The 18190-nt window shown below is 39.0% G+C and overlaps 1 protein-coding gene across 2 annotated transcripts in view; it reads right to left on the reverse strand.

The window, feature by feature from the left end:
* The window catches only part of LRRK2 (leucine rich repeat kinase 2), a 166863-nt gene that overhangs the window by 134909 nt on the left and 13764 nt on the right, over positions 1 to 18190 (reverse strand). The window lies entirely within an intron of this gene.

Consider the following 18190-nt stretch of genomic DNA (forward strand, 5'->3'; position numbering starts at 1 on the left):
ACAAACATTTGAGAGAAGACAATGCAAGCAAAGAGATATAACAAACCATTTTCTGTACTCCTGAATGGCAAGCAAATTGAAAAAAAATGCCAACCTGTACATTAATTCACAGCCAGCTAAAGAGTAAAATTAGTTGATACACTGATAGGCCTTTGTGTTCATTGAGCTTGATAATTCATCTCATACTTATTATATTTGAACTTTATCAGCTTGGGCGAATTCCATTTGGGGCCCATGAATGCAGTGCTGAAGAGTTTATGTAAATGCTGCTCTCCCAGCTCTGTCGCATGCAGTAGTGCCATTCACCAGGCCCGAAGAACACAGGTCCATACTACACAGTGGTATCTAACACCCTCTACCACATGGTCCGCTCTTCTCTGAGGGGACTGGGCAGCCTGTGTCAGAGGCCTACATGGCCATCGAAGTTTTACGTGTTTCAATCCCTGGTCCTGGAAAGCCAGTCAGTGCTCAGTTGGGGTCACTGATGTAACTCAGCGACTCTTTGACAGCGGTTGTGTCAGTGAGGAGAGAGCCATCATACGATCTGGCCATTTTCCAGGATAGGAGACAAGACCGAGTGTTTAATGATGCAGCGTTGCTGGGTGACACAGGAGAAGCTGAGCTTTCATCCACAATTATTCACAATGTCACTGTGATTCTCTTAATGTGAGATCCATTTAGAAAGCAAGAGTTTGAGGACAGTGTGTCATTGTGACCTTTTATTGTATATTAATAAGCAATAGGAAAAGGACAAAGGACAAAAAGAATATCTTTGTAAAATATGTGGGTAAAGGTTTAATATTGTTTCTTCTTTGCCTTCTCCTTTCTTTCCTTCAACACACATGTGTTAAGTTCTGGCCCACACTGTGTAGGAATTGAAGATGCAATGGCAAACAACATAGATTCAGTCCCCCTGGCGATTGCTACCCACAGGGTACTTCCGTGGGAACTGGAGGAAAAGGGGCCCCCTGTTGGCTGCAGATTGTGGAATCAAGAGGGACTGGATTTCAGGTTCCCCTGAGTCTCCCCAGCCGGTGCTCCTGGGCAAGAAGGATGTACAATCCTACGTGGGGACCCATCAGTTCTCCTGTTCACAGCCAAACAGGCACAGAAAAAAAAAAGTCAATTGAACAACTACTATATAAGCATTCAAGGTAGAACAAAGGTAGGAGCACTCACCCTGAAGTGAGGAGGCTAGACAGGAGAGCTGGGAGGAGTGGCAACCAAACTGAGGACTGAAGAGTGTGCAAGGTGTACTCATGGACCCAGAACAGCATATGTGCAAGAAGATCTTCACTTTGTAAGAAGTAACCAATAAAGAACAAAATAGCATTACAGAATAAAAGTAGGCAAAATATATTAAAATTCATAGGGTATTAATCAAAGAAAATGAAAATTTGCTCATTCTCCCAAGTAATCTAAGAAATGGAAATTGAACTAACAATTGAGATACAGTTTTCTTCTATAAAGTCTGCAATACTTGATAATACTTTTGTGTTAAAAGCCCTGGAAGTATTAACTCCCTTTAAGTCATTTCATTTTTTAAATTCTAATATCAAATAATAATAATAACAATAATAGATATGCAACAATAAAACTGTAAGGTTATTCATCATTAAACATGTATGCATCAACTGACAAATGGATAAACAAAAGGTTATAAACTCAAAAAACTAAAGTTCTAGTCCACGTTACAGCATAAATGGTCCTTAAAAACCTTGCATGTGAAGCAAGCCAGCCACAGAAGACCAAGTAGACTCGTGGTGGTTGCTTAGAGTTTGGGGTGGGAGGACACTGGGAGGGCGGAGTCAGGACGAGAACTCAAGGGTGTAAGATTTCTTTTAAGGTGATAAAAATGTTCTAAAATTAACTGGTAATAGTTGCACATATTTGTTAATACACTAAAAACCATTGCATTAGATCCTTTAAATAGATGAACTGTATACTCTATGAATTATACTTAAGTAAATCTTTCAACGAAGCAGTCTATATGATGCCAAATAAAGAAACTTTTAGCTCCTTCCAGCCAGCACCAAACCATGGGCATCTCTAAGGACTACAGGCACAAGCGCCCTGAGACCAGGGCAAGAGGAAGCCCTACCCACAAGAAGCGAAACTAAGAGCTGGGGCGCCCTGCTGCCAGCCCTGAGACTGGCCCTGCCGCAGACCACAGTCGGGTGCAGGGAGGCAACGAGAAGTACCGTGTCCTGATGCTGGACATGGGCAACTTCTCCTGGTGCTCAGAGCATTGTACATGCAATGAAAGGATTGCTGATGTTGTCTGCAAGGCACCCAACAGCGAACTGATCTGCACCAAGAGCCTGGTAAGGAGCCGCACGGCGCTCAGCGCACAGAACCGACCATGGTGCGAGTTCACTGGGCATGGCCCCTGGGCCGCAAGATCGCGGCTACGCTGACTCCTGAGGAGGGAGGGAATTTAAACAAAAACCAATGGAAGAAAATTCAGGAGAAATATGATGAGAGGAAAAAGAAATATGAAAGAAGATGCCACAATCAGCCATCTTCTGGAGGAGCAGTTCCAGCACCGCAAGCTTCCTGCGAGCGTCCTCCAGGACCAGGCCGCTGTGGCAGAGCAGAGGGCCACATGCTGGAGAGACGGGGTGGGAGCTCTGTCTGCGGAAAATCACCTCCCAGAAAGACAAATAAATCCTCTTCCCTCCTATCTTTAAAGCTCGTGTTTAAAAACAAAAACAAAATAAATGCTCATGGAATAAAGTTGTTTATTCTCAGATTAAAAAAAAGAAATTTAAAAAAACAATATTCAAAATTTTGAAATGGTTAAACAATATCATGGTATGAGGATAAGTTAGAAAAACATATGTGAAACACTGAATAGTACAATGTTAAGGTGTAAAAACAGTATTATTTTTATACATTTATATGACATTGGTTATCTAGTTATTTCAGGGTGTCGGCATTTGTGGGTGATTTTTATCTGTCCTTTATTTTCTTAGTTCATTAAAACTCCTTTGTAGCATAGGCACCTGATTATCTTTACAATGGAAGGAAATGATACTTTGGGGGGGGAAACATTAAAACAAATTGTTAACAAAAAATTATTTTAAATGCCCAAAGCTAAACATCTGGAAGAACAGTATAGGGCCTGTAAGTCAGAACACTGCAAGGTTCGTTGGGTTTCTTTCTCGTTTGTTTCCTTTTTTAAAAAATGTGCATAATATTTTACCCAATTAACCTTACACACGACACTTCCTGTGGTGAGCCACAAGCTATTTAAAACTCTTCTCTCTCATGTTAATCACTCAGTAGAAAAGGCGAGCTGCTCACCAATGAGGTACATGTGGCTCTAAAAACCCAGGTTCTCCTTGCAACTTCAACATTAAAAAAAAAGAAGAAGAAGAAGTGATTCAATAGGTACCCCATAATAAGATTATTAAGCTGCTGTTTCACTTAGAATTAAAAAAATATATAAAGAATTATGAAAATTCTTAAAACCATAATACAACTTTTAGCATTATTTAAGCTAACCTTAGGAGTTAAGCTGCCTAACTCCTAAGTGTGGAGTTAAGGCAGCTTAGAAGCAATCTTGTCTAAAATCATCTTCACCTTTTCCAAATGGAAAAAAACATTGTGGTTATGTAAGAAAATATCCATAAATTTAGAAATGTATATGTAGGGATGGAATAACATAATGTTTATTAGTTGTCTTAAAATACTTTAGTAGCGGGAAAGAAAATGGGTGGATGAAGCATACATGGTAAAGCTTTGATCAATACTAATTTGGAGCCATTGATATATTTGAGTTGCTGTGTGTTCTGAAATTTCTATGATAAAATGTATTTTGAGAGTAAAGGGTATTTTAAATTTATTAAGAAGAATATAAATATCACCTTTAAAAAGAGATCAACAAATTATACAAGGCAAAGAGGAAGTTTACAAATCTTAGTTAATAGGAATATGCTAAAGACACTGGAATTTGTGTTGTGTCTCCAAATATCAGTAATCCAGTGCAAAAAAGGTCCAACTCCATATTCAGTTAAAAATTACAAGAGGTCTGAGACTTCCTTTGTATTGTCCTAACAGGTAAAACTCTGACCAATGGGTATAAGATCAAGGAAGACAAATATTCCAGAGATGCAATAGGCTGCCTTGGGGAATTATAATTTACTCACTCCTGGAAATGTGCGCTAGACATTCTCTCAGAAAGGCAGTTAAAACAAGCCTTCAGGGCTGGACTAAGAGTCCTTTAAACTACCTTGTTATTCAACCAGAGTCAGTGAAGCATAATAAAGAGCTGGTCATTCGGTCCCTAACTATAGGGCCAGTCATGCTCAACCTGTAGGTGCCTGTGAAGTAGTATCTATTCATCAGGATTGTTATGAGGATTAAATCATTTTATATATGTGTGTGTGTGTGTGTGTGTGTGTGTGTGTGTGTGTGTGAACAGCACCTGGCATATAGTGGGCACTCAAAAACATTAAACTTTATTATGATGATGATTAATGTCATAAGCTTTAGAGTCAAAACATCTGGCTTCTAACCCCAGCTCCACCATTTAATATATACATACATTTTTTTAAACATCAGGCAGTTTGTTTAACTTTTCTTCAAATCCTTCCATGCTAAACTTTGGATAACAAGTGCTAGAATCTGATAAATGATGCATATGTGACACAAGATCGGCACTCAACAGAGAATACTTACTATATTACCATAATAAGGACACTTAGTTTTGAAGTATAAGATTTAAGTCTTGTAAAACATTCTATGACATGTCACCCTTTAAGCTCTTAGTATGAATAACCACGTCGAGTATGGATCTCATAACGGGAAGAAGCCAAATTCAAGAGTAAAAGGAAACTAGGCCTTGGTGATGCCAAGAGCTGACTTGGCCCTCATAGCTAGACCTTGCTATTCTATTGAGCCTGAAATTTCATCGAACATTAATGTCACACAAGGCCACTCTGACTGTAATAGATCAAGACAAAAACTAGACCACTGTGCAATCATGTTTGAACACATGTAAAAACATGAATTTTGTCCAACTCACGAAAATGACCCAACATTCCCTCTCTTGGCTGCTAGAGACTGAACTCCTACATTAAAACCCAAGGCTCAATGTGATGGTATTAGGAGATGATTGGGTTGCCCTCATGAATGAGATTAGTGCACTTATAAAGGATACTCCAGAGAGCAACCAAGACTAAGATGCTAGCTAATAGGTGTGATTGCTGCTTCTTAACCAATGATATCTTTATCCTAGACCTAGACTTTCCTCCTAGACAAGGTCTATTGAGGTATCTAATCATCGAATTACTCCTCCTAGTAGCATCCAATCCAAACTCCTCTTCTTAGACCCTCCCCAAATCACCTATCTCAAGCAAAAATTCTGTATTTTCAAACCAGCATCTGGCAGATATCCCCTAAGTTTTTCAAGGTTTGAATTCTCTTTTGCTGCCACAAGTAATAAATTTGAAGTCTTCAACCACAGGTGTGTTCTGATTGGTTTTTGGCTGAAGACAAAGTACAACAAAATCTCTTTTTTTCTTGCTGTAACAATACTTTCCTTTTCACTCCATTTCCTTAGCAGATAAAGAAACTTTTAAAATAATGACACTTCTGAAGCACTTTCCATGTATCAGGTCCCTTTTTATCCTTACAAATGCTCTGTGAGGTGAGCCAGATTAAGTAAAACACAGCTGATGAGAAGCCTGCCTAGGATTCCAACCAGTTCAGTCTGGATGAAGAGCATGAATCCTAATCACTCCACAAAACTGCATCTTATAAACAAAACAAGTTATAAGTGGCACTCCATTTTCCTCCTCTGGATTACTCTCTATTTTTTGTCACACTTACATTTTGATGTCCTGTGCCTACCTTCCCTTAAATCCCATTAACAGTGTGTCACTTCAGAGCACCCTGACTTCCATACCCCGTATTTTCCAAAAACCACCCTCTCCAAGGCTACCAACAACCTTGGAACAGCATGGAAATAGGACATGCTTTGGAATCATACAGACCTGAATTAAAATCCCAAGTAACTTAGAGGCAACCACACATTGATGTTCCTCTCCCTCTCTTTCTTCTTCCCTTCCCCTCCCTTAAAAAAAACAAAAACAAGTAACTTAACACCTGCAATCTTCAGTTTTTCCTCATGTAGTTCTTGAGAGATCAAATGAGATAACATGTACAGAACACCCAATACATTATTGTCATTAAAAATGATACTATTATTAAAATTACTGACCAATGAGCAGCATTTGCTTGTCTCAAATGTTAGTATTTCCTAAGGGCTTATTCTTGGCACACTTTCCCATGGCGGGGGTGGGAGGGGGGGAAGGCAGATGAAAAAGAACTGAAGGGAGTTTTCAGGATTTGTGGAGGAACTTCCTCAAACTAGACCTGTCCATCCCTGGCCTACAGGAGAGTGTGTTATATCCCCCATAGGGGCATAATACATTGTGTTTTAACTTTTTGTGATAATTAGGTCTTTCTGGATTTATAAAGCTGTAGAATTTGTTTTATTTTTCTGGCAACACAAAAGCACATCTAAAAATGCTAGAGTGTAGAGGGAACCCTCCTCTTCCTCTCCCTACATTCTTTTCTTAGGTCATAAAACAGGTACCCTCATCAACAGTTCCAATCCCTCGGGGACTGTTAGAAATTTTCATTCCACACTTAACTTCCCTTGAGGATGTACTAGGGAGGGAACTGCCGTCACCCTCTCCACCATTTGACCAAGTCCTTCCCAAGAAAAGAGGAGAGATTTACTTGATTGGGAAAACTGTTGACAAACTGGTATCCACTGGCCCATGTTTCTTATTGGATGAGTAAATGTATTAGAGGTCACTGCCCATAATTAATCTCATTTATTGGATCTAACTCTTCACTCACTCTGCTCTTGTCTCTTGTGCACCTGTGCGTGTGTGCAAGGTTATGTGTGCTCAAACACATGTGCGTGTGCACACATGCTTGCAACGCTTCAGGCGTTCTATCCATTTCCTACTTTGGGGTAGTAAATGTCACTTGCGGTATCTGACCTGAGAAAGAAACCTGTAATTCCAGTTCTCACTCTGTGCCAAGAAGTTTAAGTTCAAGCCATGATGGCAGATAGGGGACCTGGTAGCACTCACCCGTGTAGGCAGAGAGTCATGAAAATGCTGATATCCATTCACCTTGCCCTTAATTCCTGTGTGCCCACTCCATCAGTCAGGGCATGGGAGGAGAGGACTGGTGAACAGACCTCACCAGAGCATGAAATACAATTAAAACATGTGCTTTTTCATTAAGAGAACTGAACTTCCTTCTTATGAGTTATCTTTAAAAGAACTCTGTAACCGAAGTAATTGAAGATTAGAGAACACCAAAACTCTGAGTTAGGATCACTAATTGTTGGGCCACAAAAGCTAAATGATGCAGTGTTTCTCAAATGTGGCCCACAACCCATTATTGTGTCAAGCAATCAGTTTAACAGATTAGTACCAGGATTTTTTTTAAAAACGAAATAGAAAAGAACAGAACATTTCAGAGTGCATTGGGGGTTTTGGTGGTGGGGGGGAGTGGAAGGGATAAAAAAATTCAGTGTTACGAACAGTCTTGACCTTATACAACTTATGAGTAGGAATGTAGGAATTTGAATTCAGACTGTCTGAATCTATACGCTTTTGAATCTATATTGCTATAAAGCAATATGCTTTTGGCTGCACAACACATCTCAATTTTGCTGGTTTCCAAAAACACATCTCTAAATATCTCAGTTCATTATATTCTTAAACGTGACCATGGTGATTAAATGCATAGATCTTGAAATTCAAATTCCAGACAAGTTACTCTACCTCTCTGAGTCTCATCTGTGAAGATAATGACTGTCCCTACCTTACAGAGCCTGTCACAGGCTGAGTTGTGCATCCTCCCTCACATTCATGTGTTGAAGCCCTAACCCCCAGAGTCACAAAATGTGACTATATTCTGAATCATTAAAGAGGTAATGAAATCAAAATGAGACAGTTAGGGGTGGCCCTAATCCAATTTTCTAAAAGGAGATTAGGACACATGGAGAGACACTAAGGATATGCACACAAAGGGAAAACTAGGTGAGGACAGAGTGAGAAGACAACCATGCACAAGCCAAGAAGAGAGGCCTCAAAAAAAATCTGTCATCACCTTGGTCTTGGGTTTCTATCCTCCACAAGTATGAGGAAAACACGTTTCTGTTGTTTAAGCCAACCAGTCTGTGATATTTCGTTATGGCAGCCTTAGCAAACTAATTCATGGTTGTTACGAAAATTAAAGTCTACTATATGAGTTTCTTACTGTTGCTTGCCTGAAACTCAATTGCTCCACATCTTCAACTCTTAAAGCTTACTTCCTCCTTATATGAACTATATCACCTGTTTACTGTTTGCCCTCTTGGCTAATTTGTAAGTCCCCCCAAAAGGAGACACCATGGTGACCTGCTCAAATAGAAAAGTGTTTGGAACATATTAAGGATTCACTAAATATTTACTCAGTTAATGAAGGCCGTATGACAATTATGTCTCCCACTCTCTATTATACACAGTTTTTACCTCTATGACAGAAGAGGGTTTAGGACAGAGACAAGGGTCATCTGTGATTCTTCAGTTTGCTGTAGCAGGGTCAAAGCCACCCATACAAAACCCCCAGTGCAGTTCCAGAAACATGGGCACTATTCACTAATCTTGTAACTATCGATGTTCAAGTCCTAGAGCTTACATTGGGGGACATAATCCTGCTTGGGACCCAGACCCTCTAGGGGTCTCCAACCTTTTGGTGTCTCTGGGTCACACTGGAAGAAGAGTTGTCTAGGCCACACAATAAATACATTGCCACATGTAATCACAAAAAATATCTCATAGTATTTTAAGTAAATTTTGTGTTGGGCTGCATTCATAGCTGTCCTGGGCCACAGCGGATCTCAGGTTGGACACCCCTGCTAAGGACTGGAGATTTATATTTCCTGAGTTCGAAGTAGGAAGAAAGATGAAAAGCCAGTATTCAGTTTGAGGAAGAAGATCAGTTCCTCCTGCTTTCTATTTGAGAATATGGCAGTACATACAATGTAGCAAGAATATTATCAATGGACATTGGGCAATGCAGCCAGGCACTAAGTATCAGGCAAGATTCAGTAGGGATAAATGCAACACAGCCTATTGAGGTGAAAATAATCCATACTCCATCAATTAGACAATGACTATGACTGATTCCTTAGCAAGGACAGGAGCATCATTAGGTCTTGAAATATCAGTGTAGGGTGTTTTTTGGTCAAAAAAATCAATAAAGTGCCAGTCATTTTAAGGAAGGAAGCAAATTGTAAAACAGGATGTTTGTATAGAGTCTTTAATGTGCATCCAGTCCCTAAAGCAGTGAAAAGAAGTTCTGAGCCAAGAAACTTTAAAGATGACTTAACAGGTCTGAGAAGGTGTGAGATGAACACACAACTCAACAGAGGAAGTAAAGTGTCCTCTGTATGAGAAAACCCCTAGGCCTATGTGCAGTCTGAAAGGGTGAAAGAAGATGAAATCAAAATTTGTAGGATGATACCAAGTGGACATGCATAGGACACATGTGGATTTCATCAGATCATTGAGTATCACAGTGGGAGAGGAAAAACATGATGGAAAATCAGGACTGTACACAAACTTAGAAGTCATTCTAATCCAGTTGCTTTATCAAAAATTAAGGAATTGAGACCCAGAGAGGTGAGGTGACTTTTCCAAGGACACCCTGCTGGCAATAGCAGAGATTAGACTGGGACTTATTTCTCTATCCAACCAGCTCTCCTTACTGTATTCAGAGGCCTCGTATTGCACCCTGGCTAGCAAATGATGCCTACCAAGCAATATTTTCAGGCCTGTTCAATTCATTCTCTTTTTGCAGTCCTGAATCATTCAACACATGAAGGGATTTATTCTAAGGTAAAAAGAGCAATAACTGCATGCCTTACCTCTTCCATGCATTTCTATTAAGACTCCTGAAGACAAAAAACCCTAAACCAAAAAGTTAAATGTCTATGTCACCACTTCGTGATTTGGAAGATGATGAGAGCTAAGGCCAGTCTCCAAGACTTTCTAAAATTATGCAACCTAGATACCAACTACGTCCTATTAAAAACAAAGACAAAGGACTCAAACTGGAGTCATTTAGGCTAAGGCCTATGTCACCAAACTGAGACTTAATTATAGTTTAGGTTCATCCAGAAATGAAACATTAAGCCAATCAGTCAGGAATCACCTCATCCACATTGCTTAGGTGATCTGCCCGGTAGAGCCTTGTCACCACTGTCAGGAAGTACCTTTTCAATGACCAACTTGCTATTTTTGCCTAGTAAAAGTTCTCATTCCTGCTCCGCTCTGCCTGTGAAGTCTCTTCACTGTATACCTCTTCGGAGCTCCTTTCCATCTGCTAGCTTGGAGGCTGCTCAATTCATGAATCACTGAATAAAACCACTAAGATCCTTAAATGTACTCAGTTAAGTTTTGCTTTTTTAACAGTTTTTGTGGTAGCAGTGGTTCAAATGCTTGGAGACAGTGAGAAACTCAGACATCAATAGCCACTGGACCACTTGAGTTCTCCGTCTTTCTCAACATTTCTGAAAGCCATTGAGTAACTTCCTCTTGGTTTTGAACTCCACTTTTGGTGTACAAGCTCTTTGCTCCCGCAGGCTTTCTAGTCCAGGGTACACAGGTCAGTCTACACTGACAAGAAGCCCTATCAGAGCCCCATGCCTTAGCCCTTGGTAGTCCACAGCTGCAGTCCAGGGCTCAGATGATCAGCTTGAGCTAGAAAATGGTTCCACCTGGAATTCCAGTCCCTAGCTCTTGGCCAGGCTGCAGTACCATGTCTCTGGTTATTTCTGGGGCCCACAGTTCCATTCTTTTGGTTACTGTAAGTTTCTACTAGTTTGCACATGAAGTAAAGTAATAAACATATTGTGAGTGAGAACCTTGGAAACCAAAGCTGCAAAATTGGTGAGCATGGGTTGAACACTTAGAAGCTGTTAGAGCACTTGCCACCTAAATCTAAGACTCCTGTGCTAGGATAGGTTAGTTATACAATGTGTTGGGTCACCATTAGGTCATAGGCCAAACTCAAGAAAATCTTCGTGTGATGAGGTACACGATGAAGCATCACAAAATCCCCAACCCAGAAGCACATCGCTCTTCATTTTAATTTGGTTCTGAGAGACTCAAGTCTTAACTAAAGAAATAGGAACCTCAGATTCCAAAGAACCGTGCTCCACCTTCCAGCACACCTGCTTATTTTTAGTAACTATGGTTTTGAAAGCTATAGATGGCTACCATAATGGCAAAATCATATCAAAGACGTGCCCTTGAGGGCAAGGGTTCCAAATCAAACAAACAGGATGGGATACCTACTTTAATTGGCCTGCAGAAGCTTCCAAAAGGCTTCCACATTCTAAAATAGCTTCATTGAAAGATTCATTACAAAAGGCTAATGAAAAATTAAAGACACAAGAGGGACCCAAAATCAAACCCAATGAGACTGTCGTGACTACTACCACTCTCCTCTATCTTCCTTTGCCTGAGTACTCACAGTCTGCTAATCCTCTACTGAGTTACCTTTGCACTCTGTTAAAGTTACCTTTTACAAGAAGTCAACTGGAGGCTGCAAGCAATCCCCTGGAGGTATTTTCCACTTCTTGATCAAAGACCGAACTAAGGGCCATGGATAAAAATATTTCCTAAACCTGGGGAGGATCCTCAGAAGTACTCTGAAGCATTTAGTCTTTGTTGGAGTCTGTGACGCTTGGCACAGAGATCTTTACCAGCTGCGCACACGCTGGCAGGACCTGGTGAAGCCCAAATAGACGTGGGAAGCAGAATGGCAGAACCGCACGAGTGATACTTGAGATCTTCATCTCCAACGTGCTTCCCTTAAGGAGAAGAAAGAGCTCACAAAACAGCAGCCAACCTTTAAAAAGCTTTTTGCAGAGTCTTCCTTGCCCACCATGATTGGACTATTATTTAACCTTCAAACAAAAATAGATGAACCTGTGGTAGCTTTTAGAGCCCATCTGTAAGTTGTGTGTGTCCTCCACCCCACATGATATGAAGGAAGGGCAAGGAGAGGCAGGCAGGGACATACCTTAAAAGAAATAGCCTATTTCTCTATTTTTGTTGGGCCTCTGAGACTCGTGTTACTCCTGACGACACCCCTGTAGCGCTGCAAGTGAAATCTGTCCTCGCTCTGCTTTCTACAGTGAATGCTTGCCTTTAAATTTCCCTCCACAGGCTCACCCAGTGAGAACGTTACTCTCTGAAGTGCTTCTGGATTGCACAGAATGGAGGCCAGGAGGGAGATTCTCACATCTAAAGCAGAGTTTACAATTCAAGCCCCAAGGGTGGGGGGAGCAAATAAATACAAATGTAAGTTAAGTTCACTCTTGGAGCATAGTTCTGTGTTGAAAGCGATAAAGATCTGTAGAGAAAAGAGCTCAACAGCCCCTGGGGCTGTGTTAAAGAGACTCTTGGCAGCATCTCATTTCGTCAAACAGAGCTTGAGGAAATTATCCATTACAGACAAGTGTCTTTTACTTTAAATATAGTCATGTTCTCCAGCTTTTTTAGCAAGATTTCAAGCAAATATCATTTGCTCTAATAACCTAAAAATCTAACAATGATCTCTACATTCACTATTAATCACCTAAGCACCAATAGTAGAGGTGATTGCAAGGGATCATCTCCATCTGTCCTCTCATATTGAAATCTTCCCAATGTCTAGAAGATCCCTTATTTTAAAATATTCTGGGGGCTTCATCAAGAACTGTGAGTGTGAATATTTTTTTAATTGTACACATAAACATTCTTACTTGTTTACTTTAGAGTTTATAGGTAGATGATTATGTTAAAATAGTCTACAAAATAACTACCCTATAAGAGACTTGTAAATGCAAGAAAAATTTTAAATCATGAGAAAAAAAATTGTGAAATGTTAACTACCTTTAACAGAAGCAAAGTGTGGTTAAAATTGCAACAGGATTTTCAGTAAAAATGTGCACGTGGTATGCTAAGCACTTATCAAGTGCCCAACAAATATTTGTTGAATAAATGACTAATGGTTTGCCGTATGGGAATGAAGTACCACTTAAAAAATAAGAAAATAAACATTTGAAAGTGGAAAATGTCAGGAACTTGAAGAAACAGCCAAATGCCAAAATGTTTTGAAATAGTACTATCAAATATACAATTGATAGGTTACCTCTTGCTTATGATAATCCAATTAAATAAGGCTATGAACCTGCATTAGGAGGATTTTACAGAGGCACTCAAACTTTGATAACTTTGTTTTTATAACTTTGAGATACAGATAAAAGCAACAAAACTAGTTAATTCTGTTTATTTTGCAGGAGTGTTGGTTTTAATAGGTTTTACTTGGCAGAAACGACTCTCCCCAAAGGATCACTGCCCATCCATCTGCAAAGGACTCTCTTAGCAGAGGAAGCAGGTTCTACAATAAAAAGAGGACAAAGTTTGGATTCTGACACTGGGCCACAAATCACAGCACCCACATTCATAGTTGCATGTGACTCAGGGCAGGCAACTTAATGTGGCTGAGCTTCTTTTCTTATCTGAAAAGTGGAAACAAAACATTTACCTGTCGGGAGTCTTGTGAGGACTAGTGATAAAATATTGATAATATAGTGATAATAAAATTCCTAACATATTAATATTAAATTAAAAATTGCTGTTATCAAAATTATAAAGAATATTTCAAAATGAGAAAATATTTTAAAATAAGAAAATATTATGAAATAATCATTGATTTAAAAATAATAACATTCAAGACCACAACGCTGGATAGAGAGCATAATCCACAATCTGAAGTAGTAATTACAGAATTATGCAGAATGTTGGGGGTTTTTTAATGCTTTTACTTGTATAAAAAATAAAGCTTATAAAGAAGTTGAAGAATAATACCATGAGTGCCTGTATATTTTTCATCAAGATTCAACAGTGGGTAACATTTTGCCACATTCACTCTCTTTTTCTATTTCTCACGTGTGCACATGTATTTATTTTTTACCTTTTAAGCGTAAATTGAAAATATAATTCACTCCTAAATACTTCACCATGTTTTGCCTTAGAATAAGAACATTCAACAAGCTCATTTACTTTAATACATCAATCTGGAAACGTAGATGTAAAGGAATTGTAATTGTTAACACTAGATTCGGTTTCTTGTGCTGGGAATCTCTGCACTTTTCTAGCTACCAATTTGCAATCATGGGCTTGTTAGACAATGGACTCTAATAAGGTCACTTATAAAGTAAAATGTCTTATGCAATAAAAAAATTTTAAATTACCTATATTATTACTAAACTAGCATTTCATCATCAGTAACAGTATTCATGAAAACATGTGCTTTAATGTAGCAATATAGCTGTGGAAAAGTATAAATAACCATATAGACACATCCAAGATCTGAAGCCCAGTTTCCCAAATTTTATCACTCACTGCTAGCTTGTCCCTCGTCTTTGCTCTGCAACATCTCTGGACAGCAAGTCAGCTGTGCTGGGTTAAGATAGTCACACAACACCTGTCCGACTAGAGAACTGTATTACAGAAAGGCGCTTTCACAATATTTTTCACCTCAGCCTTATCTCTGCATTCAATCATTTCCTTACCTTTATTTATACATGATTCTGTCATTTCGAACTGAGGCAACTTTTCAATATGCACACTTCCCTTTGTTAACAATTTCCTCTCCATTGAATTTTGTCTATTACAGCTTTTGCTCAATTATCACTAGACCTCATTCCCTGTCTGTATCCTAATTTTTTTGTTACTTCTTCTATTTTTTTAATTGTGAACTAACAAAAGCATCCCAACCACTACTAATTTAGCTAGTTAAGCTTGAGCAAATTGCTTGAACCCCCCTGGACTTCAATTTTCCATCCTGGCAGCCAAAGTTGAATGAGCTCTATCTGCAAAGCTGGAAGTATCGAGAGCTGCTCATGAGTGAGATTAAGTAGATGAATTCCAGCCTCTGCCTGCCTGAGTTCAAATCTCCACTTCTCAAGTTCTAGTCTGATGACTGTGAATGAGTTACTTAACTTTATATTCTTTGGGTTCCTGCTTGTAAAGCAGGAATGTTAATAAGAATACATGTCTCATATTGTGGAGTTTATATTTGTAACCAGGGGCACTATCTGTGATTGAAAAATATGAGTCATGCTCAGAATATACCCACATCAAGGAAACCAACGGGATTGCCCTGACTGCGTGGCTCAGTCGGAGCATCTTCCGGTGCACTGAAGGGTTGCTGGTTCCATTCCTGGTCAGGGCACATGCCTAGGCTGCAGATTCAGTACTTGGTTGGGGCATGTATGGGGAGGAACCAGTGGATGTTTCTCTCTCACTCCCTTCCTCTCTCTCTAAAAATATCAATGCAAACTTGTCATCAGGTGAGAATTTAAAAAATGAGATCAAATGTCTAAAAGTATTGAACACATGTAAAATGTCCTTTCAGAATAGATAACTATAAATACTTTCTTCCCCTCTTTCTTCTCATCCTCTAATCAAGTGTACTTGTCATCAAAAAGATAACTAATGTAAAATTCCTTAATATTATGTTGAAATTACTGTCATTACAACAGTCTGATTCTCTAAAGTTTAATTGTATTTTATACTAGGTACATCATGAACTAAATTTATTCAGAGGATGGTTGAAACTTAACCATTATACACACACACACACACACACACATTATTCCTAGGTTCTCATTTTGGTTAAAATATGAATTTCAAAGAGTTAAAAATAAAACTATAAAAAATGAATAGTGAACATATGTTCAAGATACTTAACTGCTTAATTATGGAACAAGCAGAATGCTAAAACTGGTTCCAAGGAGTAAAAGAGAGTGTAGTATGTACAGTCAAAGGAAGAAAGATCCCTGACAAAGGATTGCTAAGTTAGATTTTAAAATACTGATTTACATAGTCTGAATGTTTTTTGTCCTCCCAAAATTCATACGTAGAAATCCCAACCCCCAAAGGTAAGGGTATGGGCTTCTGAAAAGTGTTTTAGTTGTGAGAGTGGAACCCTCAGGTACTGGATTAGTTTTTACGAAACAGGCTTCAGAGAGATCCCTAGCACCTTCTGCCATGTGACTTGGAAGAGAGCCCTCACTTAAGCACACTGATAATCCTGATCTCAAACTTTGAGCCTGCAGAACTGGGAAACATAAATTCTGCAATTTATAAGGTCTACCTGGAAAAAGTCCAACCATTGTTAATATAACAAAAATAGTTTGTGCGACATCAATGTAACCCTGCAGCCAAAGAGAGTGGATTGGAGTGCACATGTGTGAACAATGTACAAGTGAGTGGGGGTGATAGATGCCATTGAGCGAGCATGTGTATTGTGTGACCATCACATTCAAAATGACTGAGTGAGTAGAGCAACGAATCTGCATCAGATTTTGCGTTAAGCTGAACATTCCTCCACAGAAACCATTTGGATGATTCAGAAGTCCACAGCTCTGGGCAACTGGTGATTGGCAGCTTCATCACAGCAACACACCTGCTCATGCATCATATCTCCTGCAGAGATTTTTGGCAAAAACATCAAATCACCCAGTGACTCTGTCCTGTTATAGCCTAAGTTTGGTGCCCTGCGATTTCTGGCTTTTCCCAAAACTAAAATCACCTTTGCAAGGGAAGAGATTTCAGACCATTGATGAGATTCAGAAAAATACAACGAAGCAGCTGATGGCGATTGGGAGAACTGTGTGAGGCCCCAAGGTGCCTACTTTGAAGGGGACTGAGGCATCATTGTCCTATGTACAATGTTTCTTGTATCTTGTATCTTCTTCAATAAATGTTTCTATTTTTCATATTACGTGGAGGATTCCATCTGTACAGACCTCATAATATACCCAGCCTAAATTTTGTAAAAGCAGCCTAAAAGGACACTGATTAATACCTTCATAATAATAAAACCATAACATTTGGGGTTATCTTTTCTACTAGAAAAACATCATTTGTTTCTCTACCAGAAGAAAACAATTTTTCAATCTTTGACTAAGTAACATCTAATGTTGCAGAATCTGGGTCCAATAAAAAGTAAAGAATAAGTCAAACAAAAGCTACAATCTCTAAATATCCTCAAGCAGGCTGATTAAATAGTGCTTTAGTCCACTGGGAAAGTACACTCAGTAATATTTTTGCTTTATCATTAAGTTTTATGTAATTTTTCTCAACAGTTTTAATTTACAAGTAACCTTTTATAAGACATCTATATTTTTTATGACATCATCTAAAAATTGACTATTTCCTATACAAAGAAGTAGCTAAGTATGGCCCATGACTTTGGGTTTTATATTTGATTGGGAAACATACACTTAATTTAGGAACAGTATATGCCTGCAGATGAGACCCAAGGATACTAACAAAGACATGTTTTTAAAAGTTTAACTTGTTAGAGAAAAGTTTAAGTTGCTTAATGAGTAAGTAGTTAGAACCAGTCCTAGCTTAATGCATATAATCAGAAAAAACTAAACAATCTTCATAATTAAACAGCAACTTTTTAAAGAAATTACATGCTATTCAAGTGCATGTCATGTACTACATATGAAAAATTTGTATTTAGTTTATTAAATTCAGAGTTCATTCCCCAAATTCTCTGTTCAGATTCAGTTCTGTTTTATTTTTTTTCAGGTGTAGTTGGTAAGATTTATTGGGGTTGAAGTAAATGACTGCCCCCAGGTTCCTGGTATCTCATCTCTGTATGTGCCACTGTGGAAAAGGCCCAGCCTTGTCTTCATTAGGCACAGACATAGGGCCAGTGTCCTGAGATCCTATGCCATGCCAAAGCTTAGTCCAGTTCAGCCTCTGTCCCTGTGCAGCTAATCGAGTCTGTTCCCAGCTGCGTTCCAGCTGGCACTGCATTGCCACACCCAGGCTGGTGCTTGAAGCAATTCTCATACAAGCCCAAAATGTTGAAGTCCTCTCTTCTCCTCTGCCTCTTCTATATTATAGAACAGAAACGTAAGAACAGCCAGCTTTTTCTACAAACAGGTAAAATTTATCTGCCAGTTTAGTGTATGAAAGGATACATATCCCATAGTAACCTTTTTTTTTTAGTTTTACTGAAAGTAATACCTTTGCAGTTATGCATTCCAACATTGTAATAACATGCAGATAAAATGAGTGATAGGGGTTTTTAAAGA

This window comes from Desmodus rotundus, chromosome 3, assembly GCF_022682495.2.
Source record: "Desmodus rotundus isolate HL8 chromosome 3, HLdesRot8A.1, whole genome shotgun sequence".
Lineage (NCBI taxonomy): Eukaryota > Metazoa > Chordata > Mammalia > Chiroptera > Phyllostomidae > Desmodus > Desmodus rotundus.